Raw genomic sequence first — 10,304 nt, forward strand, 5'->3', positions numbered from 1 at the left:
TTTATTCATGACAAATAATGATAGGGTCAGGCTAATTGCATTCACCAGTCTGCTCATTACTGGGATTGAGAGAAGTGGGCTGCAGCAGGTTAATTAGGAAATCACATGTTCATCCAAGGGACAATCGAGTAAATTAAAGGATTTTTTGTAATTATGTTCCTCTTAGTCAGGCTAAGCTGTCTTTTATTAACACTAAGGAAATTAATTTGCCAACCTCGTTTGCTACACGTTCTCCTCCAAAAACTCCAAAGGAGTCCAAGAGATTCGAGGCCACTTGAAATATGTACCGCATTGCAAGAAGAAGAGCTGCAGTTCAGTGGCTCAGATGTAAATATCTGCTCTATAGATGATTAAGATCTATCATAGCTTATGTCGAGAGTTTAAATGTAAATAGACGCAAATATACTGCACTGGGGACCAGGCAATATTCTGTTTAGTAAAATAAATACAGAGAGACACAAAAAGTGAGTTGGCTATTCACGTAAAAAACAATTAAACTAGCCAGTTACATGAAGGAAGGAACAAGATGAGGAACACAGCCCTTTAGGACACATTTTAGGCTCAGTCTTGTGGCCAAATGTTTGGTATGACAACACTACAGTCTACAGCCGTGCTCGTGGCTCTGTATGGTTGTACTTAACCACAGTGCTGCTTTTTGATCGTAATGCTAACGTCAGCATGCTAACATGGTCTGAGTGACAATGATAACATACTGATGTTTAGCAGGTATAATATTTACCACGTACACCATCTTGGTTTAGCGTGTTAACATGCTAACATTTGCTAATTAGCACTAAACACAAAATACAACTGAGGCTGATTGGAATTTGATTAGTTTTGCAGGTATTTGGTCAAAAAAGTAGTATTGGACAAAATCTCATTTTGACCTGATGATGGAGCTGTGAAAAGTCAGGGATCACCAAAGTGATTGAAATTCTCCTTAAGGGGGACAAAATGTTGACATTTCATGGCAATCCATCCCATAGTTGTTGACACATTTCACTTAAAACCACAAATGTGAACCTCAAGGTGGTTCTAACTAACTAACTAACTAACTAACTAAGCAGTACTTTGAAGGATAATACGGTCATTAATAAATCGTTTTCATTAAATTACTGACACTGGTACCTCAACACAACAGTAGATTATTGCAAACAGCCTTCACACTGCTGGGAAAAGTGATGATGATTTAAAGTGTTGTTATGTACTGTGGTATCCAGAGGGCTCAGTCAAAGTTGCTGTCATTTTACCATCTGATGCATCCCCATGAAATAAAAGCGGGAGAGGCAACAAAATGTGTCAGTGCTGCCCAGTATCTCTGACTTGCTCCAGTGATTCCATTCAGATGCCTGTGCCATCTATCATGGACGGCAGTCAGCGTATTGCTGTGCCAAGCAGAGGCTTTGCTGGGAGGCCCAACGAAGGAGTAGCGATGCAGTGCCTTTATTGACCCAAGCCTCTGTAAAGCCAAGGACAAATGGTCTGCTGCTCCACTGGGGGATTGATTTTTAGTCTAACAGGATATCTTGGAGAGGAATAGAGAGTGTCCCATGGAGTGAGGATGACTGAGAGGTGGATAGTTCTCCTGGGTAACTGCCATTCCTGTATGTGCCTGAGCGGAATTCCTCATCAGCAGCTTAAAGGAGAACGTCTGGGTTATTGAACTGGATTGGACCAAATTGAGCTCTTTGACACCTGTTCTCTCTGCAGAGCCACTCTAACTGTAACAGTTGCTTTACCTATTTAGTCTCCAGCTGCAATAGCCTGACCGACTCAACTAGGGTCAAGGATTGAACTTGATCCACTGTTCGAGGTTCAGCAACTGAGTGCATCTCTGTATGTCTCAACTAAGATCTCTCAAAAATAAATGAGCACTGTTGTGTCTGTGTGTGTGTGTGTGTGTGTGTGTGTGTGTGTGTGTGTGTGGTGTTGCATGACTGTAGGTGAGTGTGAGAGTCGAAGTAGGCTCTGCAGATGTTTAGTCAAAACGTAACAATGCATTAAGGTCTCCTATGGGTGGTTTACATGATTCATTGGGTAGAACACATGCAAGCTTGCATTCACTCATGCCCACATGCATACAAGGAAACACACACTCCAAGTACTGAATTAGTACGCTACAACTTCTGGGACCAGTGCAGCAGAATTGCTTATATTAAACTGTTCTGACTAGCAAGTCAAGGAAAGTCTGTAAATAGTAAATTCTATGTAGATCCACAAATAACATTAATTATATTTTGAACATATGAAATAAAATAGATTTGCGTGCATCATATAAAAATGCAAGAAGCAAGAGAGAGAGCGTGAGATAAGGCATAAAACGTGTCCTTGAATGATGAAGATGAATGTGCTTTCATGCAGACCGAAGCAACTCAAGGACATTTTGAATGCAGAAGCTGTCAATAATATAAAATGCTTTTATTTCTTCATTTCAATTATGCGTCTGATAGAACACTTGGCCTTTCCCTGCTGGTAATAATAGCATGAAAAGAAAAGCAACTGCTGTGTAAAAGTTCAAACCAAATGTGTGCTGTTTCCAGTTTTAAAATTCTGAGTGGTCACGGTATCTCAGCTGCTTGCAGCAGTTCATCAGAGGTTCTGCGCTGGATGGCAACAGTATGAAAACAAATAGAGAATTGATTAAGTGGGCAGTGTCACTGGAAATTAGAAGATAGTTGAATGGACAAAGAGAGCAACACTTCTAAATTGCTATTGATCACATATAATGATGCACTGTGTAACACATCTAAATGTATTACCCCACAACAACAACATTTACACAGACCTTTGTAGATTTACAGACATGAAAAAGATTGCGGAAAAGTCAGAGACAAAAGAGACTAAAATATGTTGTTAGAGATAAAGCTTGAGGTGCCGACAAACAGGCAGTCAGGTATAAGGGCTGAAAGAGAGGGATCGGCTATTGTGTTGAACTATGCAGAACAAGCCCCTCCAGTTTAGGACAATAAAGACCAGAGACATTGGGAGCATAATAGCTTCAAAGGGGAACTCCATTGATTTAACATATCAGAGTCCATTTACAGGTCTGAAAAGTACTCCTGCATCTAACTGCATCTAAAAAAAATGTTTTAAGCCTTTTGTTGCTCCAGAGGGAGCTGTGTAAAATTTGATGCCTCAAGTGATGTCACTGAAGTCTTCATTGGTTAGGGACGAAAACTACAAGTTTGAAAATGAAAAAAATCTGTTAGTGTGGAGTTAGAAGGAAGTGAGTTTACCAGACCTCGGTCTTCATACACTTGAGGCTAGCAGCTTGAGGCTACATTAGCAGTTACAAGCATAACACAACGGAATCTCCAAACTGAATCTTTGGCGGTGCGGTTGCATTGTGGGTAGTGTAGGCAGCAAGGAATTGATGAGATAAAAAATAAAACATGGAATAAAATAGATGATATATTTGGTTCTGCTGGTTTGATTTTGATCTTTTTTCATTTTTTAAATGTCCATCCTGAGTGTGACAGAGTTATGTGAGTGCAGTAGTAAATTGGTGGAGTACTCTTTTAAAGGATCAGGTTGGTGATATTTAATATTTTTCTTATTGTCAACAAATCCCCTTAAAGACCAAAATTTACAATATATTGATCCTACTAACAAGTATTTTCTGTGTAGCCCAAGTCTGATATATCTCATTCATATGTTCCACAAAGCTATTACAAACACATCAATGAGCCACATTGTTGCACTAGGTAATATGTCCCTGCCATAAAGTTAACACGAGGACATTGGTTTAGTTTGAGTCAACTGCACATACACCATCCTGCTGCTGCGCATTCATCTTAACCTAAAAATAATCCCTAATAAACACACTATTTACTCTTGATTGAGTAACATTTGCTTAAAACTACAATGCCCGTGATTAGAAAATGAATTGACCTTTTTTTTTTTTTTAAATAAAAAGTGAATAACATCAGCCTTATCCTTATTCCAGCCTTGACCTTTGAGTTGTGCTGTTTTCTCTTGTTTTGAGAAATCTCTACATTCAAAGTGCCTTCTGATTGCATCTGAAGAGCCCTGTATTGCAGGAGGGAGAGGAGGACTGAGTTCAGCAAAGTTTTAATATGACACTTGCTATTAATTTGGCCAGTTAATCACAAATGCTCACTATTCTCCATTAGCTAAGCTTTTAATACTCCCATTAATAATTAAAGTCACCCTACTTTGCACTTCAGCATGGGTGAGCTCATTAGGGTAAATTTCTGAACATGGCTCTCATCTGCCCGGCCATGACAAAATAAATCAAAGTCCCGGTTCACTGTCTGGTTTACAGTATATTGTTGGGGAATAAATCTAATCTGGTCCACTTAAATCAGTAACACAGCCAGGTCCATCATTATCTCTTTGTGTAATCTCGAGCTCAATTTAAAGTTCCGTCTGCGTGTCCTTTATTGCTTTTTCCTTGCTCTTGCTTTTCCTCCGTCTTTCTGTCCTTTCCTTGCCTCCGTTCGTCCGTCCCTCTGTCCTTTGTACTTTATTTTCTCCTTTATTTTTCCAGCATGACAAAGGGACGAGAGCCAAACACTTTGCATATTTGGCCTAGACCTTCACCAGATAGTTATGACCCCTATTTATTTGCTGTAGAACAGGTGACAAAAAAGATGAAGTAGCACTGTGTTCTTCTGCTACTCACACTTTGAATCACAATTATGCAATAGGAGAACGAGAGAGAAAGGCTGCCTGGATCTTTTTCATTTAATTAGAAATGGAGCTGAGCTGCTCTGAGGGAGAGGAAAGGGGGCCCCTGGTCACAAAAACATCCATCAACACACAAATCTGTCAAGTGTGTGTGTAGATATTGCACATGTAAGAGGGTGTGTGTCGGTGTGAGGCCAGCAGGAGCTTGCAATATCACAGCAGGCTGCATCCGAAAGATTTCATTTTCAACATCTCCCTGCACCCTAATCTGTGTTCTTAGCGCTGGAGAGTCGAATTAAGGGAGAGAGGGAAGGGTTGTATGAAACATGCAAAGCATCAGAGTACCTGGAAACGATGTCAGAGCAAAGAATCAAACAAAAATAGACCTTTGGAAAAGTAGAATTTCAGCACCACAGGGTACATTTTACCCGTTTCACTCTTCACTTCCTACAACATTTTACTCAAATGGCTGCAGAATATGCATCAATCACCAAATTTGTAGCGTTTACACAAAATCTGACATCCACACACAATCTTATGCATTCGTACATTGCACCATGATAACTATTAGTATGTACATCCTTTGTGAAATACAGTTATATCCTGGGCACAGACAACTTAACACCTGATAACCAGCCATGGGACAATCAGTGTCATTCATGTGCTGACCACTGGACCACGATATGACCTCATGAACAACTGAGCCAAGTATTGATCCTCAATGACAGACTTCACACCGGCCATGACAATAAGCACTCTCATACCTCTGTTCTGCTGCTCCTGCAGAGCTACTCTGTGCAGCAGAGGTTACTGTATGTGACATGTCATATTTCCTGGCCAGCCCTTATTGCATTACAATTGCTTCCATATGAATGAAAGCATAGAGCAGCAAATACCTGCTGGGACAACAGAAATTCCCATTACAATCATTCCAGAATGGTGTGTGACCATTATGGGGCAGGAGCAAAGTAAATAGGAATTCCATGGTCTGTGGAAATATGTATTTTTATGCCACACATTGAAATGCTGTGTGTGTTGGCAAATGCTAAGAGAATGTGGTGATGTGAGCTGAAGGAGGCGGGGTGGCTCTGAGCCTGCAGGCTGTGGATCAGCCTGACAGAATCAATGGGATCAACTAACACAGGGCCCGACTGAGAGCAAACACTATATCAAATCCATCTGTAATCCACTATGTGTTCCTTCAGTGTGTGTATGTATGTGTACATTTGCATACTTCCAAGATCAGCGTACGATATGCAGTGAAAGAGAAAAGTGAAAAAGATCACAAGGACCAGTGTGAGCTGATGAAACAGAAAATGAAAGAAATAAAGAACTGAATGGCAAATTTGTAAAAACTTATTGTCTAGAATATTAAATGAAACTATTTGAAAGTTGTTTGCTCAGATCATATTTAATTTCCCAAAAGACATACATCCTTTTTGTGTTCAAATGAAATCCAGTTGGCAGAGAAAAACAAACAAACAAGCCGATAACCACACGTAAGACAACCATGATGAGTGATCCAGAGGGCAATGGGGGAATCTGAGGCTGTATTTGAAACCACCTACAATACTAGCAGTACGTATGAATTTGGCCAAAATGTAGCATGTAGAATGCGGTATGCAAACAAAAGCAACATCTGCAGTAAGCCAAAGCATCCTGATTCGGAAAAAAATCTCCAGTATGCATTGGACCAGTCTACCTCGCCTACTGAGTTCCACAATGCAAAGCGCTGGAATGGTCACAAACACGGTCACTTCTGCTTTCCTAAACCAGAAACAGGCTAAGCCTGGCCTAACATACCGCAAAATAAATCAAAGAGTTTTATACTACATACTATTGCATACTGCTACTGCGTTCACCGAATGTATGTACAAAGTAGTATGCGGTTCCGAAACCACCTAATAGTTTCACTGCGTTGGTGTTAAAGAGGTACTCCACCAATTTAGTATTGTAAGGTTTGGAACTTATGATTGACACATTTAAAAAGAATGAACAAATTCTAAACTGCATAGACAGAATTATGGATTTACACTTGCCACTAGAGGTTAACGGCAGTCCTCCTCTCAGAGGTACCCGGTGTAGGTTATAAATTATAGGTCAGTAGCAGATATCACCCAGTGGTACACTGTGACACCAGATGGATGTATTGTACATGATCATGCTGTATAATGCTATATTCATATTCCCCACAGTAACTGTGTTTATCTTTTCATTCACTATATGATATTGAGCGACGATTGGAAAGGTTGCATTGTCTTGTTAATAAAAAGGGCATTACAATTAATTTACGGTGATGGAGAGTGCTGACTGTGGGCAGAAGGTTTGCAGTGGGAATATATTTGCTAGATGTGTCACTGTAAAGGAAAAGGTAACTAAGCCTTTCCTTAACTTAATACATGTTGTCTTCCCTATCGACTATCATCGGAAACTTGTGGGAGATAACAAAAGCATCCAAAGCTGTGCAATCACAGTATTTGTGGTTTTTCATCTACGTAGCTGGTGTAGCCCTGTACATTTTTTAGGCGATGCATGTTAGCTATGGCGGTTCGGTGTGCAGGCTCCCATGCTATAACCCCTTAACGTGTAATTATAAATCCCCCTTCAGTTCCGAGTGTGGCTCAAGCTAAAAAAAAAACTGAATCCTACACTTCCTTTAATGCTGTCTGGTAAATGCCCTCATCTATTATGTGATGGTTATTTAATTGTAGTCCCCAAAACCAAGCCATGAAAACATTGATGAACTCATTGGGGGTTATTTTATATACAACTGTTTTCACAGGCTGAGCAGTGCTCCCTGTGATGATTAAATTATCTTTGTAAAGTGTCCCTGTGGAGTCTAAATGAAACCTTAAGGTCTGCCTGCACTTAACCTATCCAAAGGGACCAGATGTGTTAATGCAACACCTTTCAGCAAGTCATGTGTGCAAGGAAATGTGAAAACACCCATTTAGTACATATTCATTGTGGGTCTTGTTGCATCGACAGTTTTGTGGTGAATCAGATAATGATTCTGTGAGACAAATACCTGCTTTAGGGCTTATAGTATATGAGGGCATTATCCAGAAAGTAAGTTTCTGCCTTTGCCTGATTCTCATTTACTTAAAGCCAATATGACTATTTATGTGGGGTGCTGGGAAATGATACATGATGGTGTGCTGCCTAATAAATATGAAATTCCTGGATCATTAGCTGGATTAGATTGGAAGGAAAAGTGCATAATCAGCCCATGGATGCACTGTAGTCAGGGAGCCATCGATATCATTGCATCAGCTCACCCTCAGAGAGACAGTTATAGTTTTAGAGACAGAGGGAGAGACAGCTAGAGACAGGGGGAGAAAGAGAGAAATTATTAATACAGTAATGGACAGTGAGCAGGCCGAAGCAATTACAGAATATGACATTAGCATTCAAATGGGACTGCGATTGCACAGATAGGGAGGTTGTTTAGTGTTGGACAATGTTAAGGCTGCAGGATGTGAAGTGAGGGAAGAGGAGTAAAAAAGATGAAAGTTTCCTGTCAGTAGAACTGTGTGAGGAGGGGGAAAACAGAGGCGATGAAGACAGACCTTGTGTTGACAAATGTATTGTGCTGACATCACCTTACATCCAATGTTGCATTTACCTTTTAGCTTCCAGCTAAAGCTCAGAGATGGTGGGCAAGCGGTGCCACAGAGTGCTGCAGTGGGCCATCGCTCCAGCTCACTGACAGGCTAGTCGATGTGTTTAATCAACCAAAGACACGCTATAAGGAAACAGGCTCTGCATCAAAGAAGTGCTGATACATTGATTCACATCACCTCCAGCCATAACAGCCTATCTTCTTTGCCTAATCCACGAGCACACAGTCATCATGACAGACCGAGTGACCTGAAAGAGAAAATATTTAGCAGGAAACAGAGGATGTGATAGAAATTCAATATGGTGTTCAAGCATTGCTGTGTTCGACTATCAGAACAGCATTAAATAGTAGGGGTTCCCGATTCAGAAAATGTCACGATTCGATTCAATATCGATTTTTAGGCTCAAGATAAAAAATAAGATAAAAAAAAACGATTCACAGTATGTAAATGTAGTTTCCCATTTTTTTCCCATGTGATTGCAGTAGACATACAATAAAAAAAATAAAAAAAATATGAATCGATTTTTGGAATTCTATGAATTGATTATGAATCGGTAGAGCTTGAATCGCGATACGAATGTGAATCGATTTTTTTGTACACCCCTATTAAATAGATCTGGACTTCCTATTCAATCTGAGGGCTCCTAATTTCAAAGAAACATTTTGCCCTGCTACTGTAGTCATCATGAAATACACATTAATATAAAATGTGACATTAAAAACTTTCACAGCCAGACGCTGATAGTAAAGCTTCTCTCATCTGCTAATGCCCATCTTACTTTGGAAGCTGTTCACCAAATCATAAAGATGAGGTATTATCTCCTCAATAAGGCTCTGTATCACTTCCGCTGTATCCTTGTGGGACCTTCAAAATGAGCAATAGAAGACGCCATTGTCTTTCATGGGACTGTAACTTTTCCCAAGCAGCTTTCTTTGAGCAATAAAAAGTATTGAAACCTCTGAAGTATGAGAATACTTGAGGGTTTACAGGATGAGGTGAAACAATCCAACTACACAAAGACATTGTCCCACACACACACTCACATGTCCATCGTATCGACATCATGCTTTCACAATGCGCCACTAAGCCATTGTCTCTAAAAGGGTTTATTTCTGGTGCAGATTACAGTGCCAGTGTGGGAAATGGGTTTTCTGTCATTTATTCTCGTTATCCTACGATGTGAGCCTTCTGTCATATGAATACTCCACAGAAGAAAAACCCTAAACATTTTTTCTCTCATATACCCAAAGAGAATAACAGCAAAAAAAATTGTATTTCTTTAAGGATATGGCTTGTAAGATTGCATTTCCTTTTACATCATATTTTTCCATCTGCTCTGAGTCCTCCCACAAAAGGGGCTGATGGAGGCACTGCTGCAACCCTCTAGGTTTCCTTATTCGACCCACTGCCCCTCGCCCATCGTTAGCTCACTGCAGGCCTAATTGGGCTGTGTCTAATAACTGCGGTCCCCAGGGTGTGCTCTAATGAATGGAGAATATAATTAATGCCACGGTGATGGAGATTGGCTCACAGCCCTTGGGCAAGATCTGCTCAGCATTCGACTTATCTTCCTCTGTCTCTACATCCACTCTGAGGAGCATTATTAGCATTGTCTATTCACTCAGGTTTCACAATTGGGCTCTTTTTCAGAGTGATTGCTGTTCTGAAAAAGCTACAGATAGGTGAACTTCAAAGCCCTGAAATTGCCTGGCATTATTGATATTAATCCTATTGTAAACAATGCTGTGGCAGTCTGCAGGACTTACTTTGAATTTTAAGCATGTATGTGTGTGTGTGTGTGTGTGTGTGTGTGTGTGTGTGTGTGTGTGTGTGTGTGTGTGTGTGTGTGTGCATGTGACTGGCTGTGGATGATGAGTTAGTGTGTGGTACCAGTGCTATGTCAGCTTATGTGTCAATGAGGCATCCAGGTGGATCCAACAAAAGACGGAGGAGTGAATAGCCAGCTGCTCTGCCCCTCAGTGAGCACTCCTACAGGCATCCATCTAGCTGTCCGGCGCTCTGTCATGCCTC

This window comes from Sander vitreus, chromosome 10 (genome assembly GCF_031162955.1).
Source record: "Sander vitreus isolate 19-12246 chromosome 10, sanVit1, whole genome shotgun sequence".
Classification (NCBI taxonomy): domain Eukaryota; kingdom Metazoa; phylum Chordata; class Actinopteri; order Perciformes; family Percidae; genus Sander; species Sander vitreus.